At 36.3% G+C, this 5221-nt stretch overlaps 1 non-coding gene across 1 annotated transcript; it reads left to right on the forward strand.

The window, feature by feature from the left end:
• Positions 1-1487: 1487 nt before the first annotated feature.
• Positions 1488-1615, forward strand: LOC111720979. The gene has a single exon (XR_002770380.1). It is a non-coding gene; the product is annotated as a U6atac minor spliceosomal RNA (small nuclear RNA).
• Positions 1616-5221: the final 3606 nt, after the last annotated feature.

The following is a 5221-nucleotide window of genomic DNA, read 5'->3' on the forward strand; positions in this document are numbered from 1 at the left end:
TCCTTATTTCCAATACCTTACCCCAATTCAACAATTAAATCTCAATTAAATGTACATATTCCTAAGCACTGGTGATACAGAGACATATAGGAAATGGCCTATATCGTCACTTAAAGAACTAATAATCTACATAAATATGATTTTAGGGCTTTTGAGGTAAATAAGTCCAGCCTGCTCATTTTATATGTGAGGAAACTGAGACAGAGGGAGATCAAATGATTTATCCAAGACCACACAGTTAATCATTTATATGTCAGGGTCTGAACATATTTTTGATTTCAAACTAACTATAATCCACTACAATTCACTATAATGCCTCACTGCTCCACATAAGTAAATATTAACATAAAACGTTGGTAACACTTGTAGGTCCCAAGAAAATTTATCTCAGGTTTGATACACTCTGTTCTCAATAATTACTTAAAACCATAGCTTATGAACCCCTACAACATGTTTACCTCTACTAGCTGATCATAAGCCACAACAAAGACATCTAATCAAAGGACACAGAAAATAAAATAAAAAGAAAGGATTTTCCCTCAATCTATGAGGGATACCCCTATGGATTTCTAATTCTACAGATGGTAGAGATAACATACAGGGGCCTACCCAGGAAATATTCTTGAAGAGCACATACTATGAATCTGTGTCATCAAAGCAAATCACACATCTGACCCATCCAGGCTGCTGATGTCCTGTGGTGATTTCATGCTACTTTCTGCTGCTTTCTGATTGGCCAGTTTGCATCTCTGAGTCTTGTTATCTTATGGTAATTGGTACTATAAAAAAAAAGCCATGATGTGAACTCATTTGAAATGAAAATGCACATTTCATGATAACAAGTATGGAGAAAATAGTTAATTGGAGCATTTTTTTTTGGGGGGGGAAGTGAAACTAATAATCAAAAAAAAAAATAAATGTGTTTGATTTTATAACAAAGTTTACATTATAATTACAATGACCCACTGACTCTCAGGATGAATAAAGAATGAATCAAGTGTTGATTGGGGATATTTTTGCATAATTTCCCCAACCAATTGTATGATAGCATGATGCAACAACTTTCACTTGATGTCTGACTTTTGCAGCAAGATCATAAAAAGAGTCATTGTTGCAAAAATCTTCAAGGGCTTCATCGGTTTTCCCAAGGGGCTCTCTTAATCCTCTGATATTTAAATCATTCTCTTTTGAAGCACTTACCAAAAATCTAGGAGATTAACAAACTAAAATGGGAGAGGTATGGCAGGGATGATGCTAGCCTTTGAATGGGAACTAATTTTATATGTGGTCATATTTTTACTTTGGGACTTTTTTTGCTTACACTATCCATAAGGAGGTGACATGATTTCAATGTTGTTGTTTGTCCTTTGTACTTAAAGAAGACCAGGACATCAGGGAGGTGATAGTATGATGTGTATGTAAAATGGATTTCAGTGAGGGAGGCTGTGCAAGGCCCCCTGCCTCACTTTCTCCTCCAGTGCCAGCTGGTTCTGATGGCCAGATATAGAAGGTTGACACTCTCCTTGATGAGGATGGAAGAGGTTCTTGAAGCCTTTACAACATATATATGGTTAAGGCATTGTCACACACGCTGCACATCTAACCAGCATGATTTCACAGCTAGAGAGCAGGTCTCAGAACCAGGAAAACATGGATTCAAGTCCCACCGCTGACACATAGCATCAAGTCATCTTAACTTCTGAGAGCCTAAAGCCCTTCTTTAAGAACTATGCACTTTGAAGGACATATCACCTTCCAAAATCTATAAAGAACCAAGGGAGGAGGAATGGGAGGATGGGGAAGCTAAGGATTAGGGAAAAAGACAAGGGAGGGATCCATCGGTGGGGGGAGGTTAAGTAATAGCAAGGCAAGTTATGGAGCAGAATTTAATTAAAAAGTCAGGGATAGGAAAGACAGGTGTGTGTATGGAGTGTGTGTGTGTGTGTGTGTGTGTGTGTGTGTATGTGTGTGTATGTATGTATGTGTATATCTACATATAATATATTTTTTATATTTAACTGCTGCTTGCTTGGGGATGGTGGGGAGAATAAAAGGGGGAAAAAAGAAAAAAGTAAATAAAATGAACAGCAGAGAACCAAAGAACAGTTTACAAGAAAGTAAAGAAAAAATGAACATTCATGAATATAATTTCTTCTACTAATATATATATATATATATATATATATATATATATATATATATATATACATGTATACATACACATTTCTTGATCTGGTAATTTGTTGTTATGTATTTTTAATCCTCCCTGATGTTCTGCTGGGCATATGACAATATTCTCTTTTCTTTTGCTTTATTTTGTTTTGTATTTCTTTTCTTTTTTTCTTACTCTTTTTTTTAAACAAAATAAATTAAAAGAAAAGAACTATGAGCTGCTTGATAAAGGAAATTTCCTCAGAGAGAGTATTTCCCTGAACCCAATAATATCATAAATCCAGACCAAAAAATGAAAACTTGAAATGACAAGGACTGAAATAATGAATATTTGGATAATGAGACCTACCTGCATATAGTTAGCCATCAAACCATGTTCCAATGACTATAAGAATTGAAAGTAAAGAGAGGCTTTTGGGGACTGGCGTAATTAGAAGGAACTGGACTTTGAAGAATGGATCAGATTTGAAAAAAAAAGTGGAAATTAGAAAGAAAGAACATTCTGGGTGAGAAGACAAAGACAGGGAGAGAGAGGGAAAAAAAAAGTATTCATGGTAGTTTTCCTGGCACAGGCAGGAAATCAGCCTGATTGAAATAGAAACTGAATGATGGGTCTTAGTAGAAGATTCAATTGGATAAGTAAGTTGGCACCATATTAAGGAAGACCTTGAAAGGGACACGAGGAAATGTAGATATAATATGGCAAGCAAAGGGGCACTGTTTTGTGATTTCCTCATTTTATGGTTCCAGAAATGAAGATGTGGCCCTCTCCCTCTCATCTCAAATAAAACTCTTCTGGTCATAACCTCCCTTGGGGCCAGAGGGGAATTGTTGGAACTCTATACATTCAGATAGTTTTGACTTTTCTTTTTAGCTAATCATAACACCGATTGTGCTTTTGGATTCTGAAATGTCACAGTAACTATCTGGAGACCTGGTGCCGACAAGGTAATTACCCTCATGACACCCTTCCATATGCCAACTCCTGGAAGGAGAAAGGGGAGAAGGAGAAAAAGAAGGAGAGAAATAGTCTGCTAGATCTGTCATCTACCATTTCATAAAAGGACTGTCTTTAGCTTTTACACTCGTAGATGGTATGAACTAAATTCTCCCTCATAAATATTTGAACAAGCCTCTCTCTGTCTGCCCTTCCTCCAGCCTCAACAACAAGGACCGTCCAAATGTGTCCAGCTAGATTCTGACAGGAGCTACTGTTGTAATATTTACATTGTCATTTCAGCCTGGAACAGTCATGATAGCTTTTAGCACTGATTTTTCTTTACTCTTAGATTCAGCATTGGTAGGAGGAGGGATGGGACCTTGGTTGAATTTTTATCCAGAAACCCTATCTCTGGGGAATGCTGTCTGTCCCATTATACTAATAGCCTGTGCAAAAAGGAGGGTTTAATAGAGACAGGGATCACCTGAAAGATGCCTGGGGGAAAAAAAAGCCCTAAAGATACCTATAGGTAAGAAAGGATGATGTGCCATTAGTTGGTTCCAACATGTTCTAGCCTAATTCTATGGCTAGTGTTTGGAAATCAAACTTCCCAAAAGGGAGGTTGAGCTGGATCTTGGCCAGAACAGTGATCAAATGGTCTTTAGTTTTGTATCTTGTTTGTTAGTTGAGATTAAATGTATTCAAAAGTCCCTTCTAATTCTCAAATTCTGTTTCTCTGTATCAGATTAAGTTCAATCTTATTAACAGCAATATAAAGGAGGTTCTGGGCTCATTCTACTAATTGAACTTGACTAGCAGGTTAAGTTTCCAGTAGTCAACTAATGGTTCTTCCACTAGGTTTCTAAAGAGTTATGCTGAAGTTTTGTGATATCAAGAGAAAGTTAGGTGCCACTGTGGATATGTACTAGGTTTCAGGTCTGGAAGTTCAAATCTGGCTTTATATACTTCCCATCCTTATGAGCCTGGGTAAGTCATTTAACCAATTTCTTTTTCAGTTTCCTCATCTGTAAAATGATGACAATTATAGAATCTATGTCCCAGTGTTGTTTCTGAGAAACAAATGAGATAATATTTGTAACGTGTCTGGCACAAATAGGTACTTAATAAATGTCTGTTTCCTTCATTCTAAAATGATCTCTCACAAGCCTTTATATCATTTAACCAGTTGATGTCTTTCAATATCAATAAGCTTTTATTTCCCATAGGCATATTTACAAAGAAGGTATAGCAAAAATCAAGGTATAATAGCACTTTTCTTCAAACTGGGTATGTATTCTCTCCTTACCATAACCTTGAAGAGAATAGACTTAAACATAAAATAGGTACTATGTCACTTCTCTACCTTACCATTAAGTCATGGAGGGGGGTACTTTCTCTCCTAATATGAATCTACATCAAAATTTCTTCTGAGTTTGGTTTAGAGAGTAGATGGGTCATTCCCTTCCTTCTGGGTTTGCTCCTTACTGGGATGGGTCAAACAGGACAGTTAGCCACTTGATAGTCTCCTTTTCGACTCAGCTGCTATAGCTATTATCAGACCTCTCAAGTCTCTTCCAAATTTTCAAAGCTCATAAACTTACCTTACCTGTTTCATGTTCAGACATTCATTCACATAAAAAAAGAATAAATGCAAAAGATAAAAGAAATAGTTGTGTATTCATAGACATGTGGAAGCTGGGTAGATGCTAGAATGCATCCAAAAACTACCAACTGTTCTTTTTCCTCACTTGTTCCTCTTCTTGACCTTTTACATGTATACTCACTTTTAGCCCAGTAGTCAACTAAAAGGGTCCTTGTCTCTGTGCTGTAAAGTGGCAGGAAATAGTTGGAGGATAGTTGTACATTTGTTTGAAATGCAAGGAAGGAAATCTCCCCCATCCTCGAATTATTATGCCTTGAAACAGGCTCACCCTACCTTCAGATGGGTTGGCATTAGTAAAAGTATATTGTATATATTCTAAATTCTTGGTCTTTCTTGATCAGAATTCTCTTTTCTCTGTTATAGTAACATAGTTTATATCTATACAGATAAATCTGAGAACATTTGAAATTAAACATTTGAAAAAATTATTTTAAACACTAAATATT

Source organism: Sarcophilus harrisii, chromosome 4, assembly GCF_902635505.1.
Source record: "Sarcophilus harrisii chromosome 4, mSarHar1.11, whole genome shotgun sequence".
Classification (NCBI taxonomy): domain Eukaryota; kingdom Metazoa; phylum Chordata; class Mammalia; order Dasyuromorphia; family Dasyuridae; genus Sarcophilus; species Sarcophilus harrisii.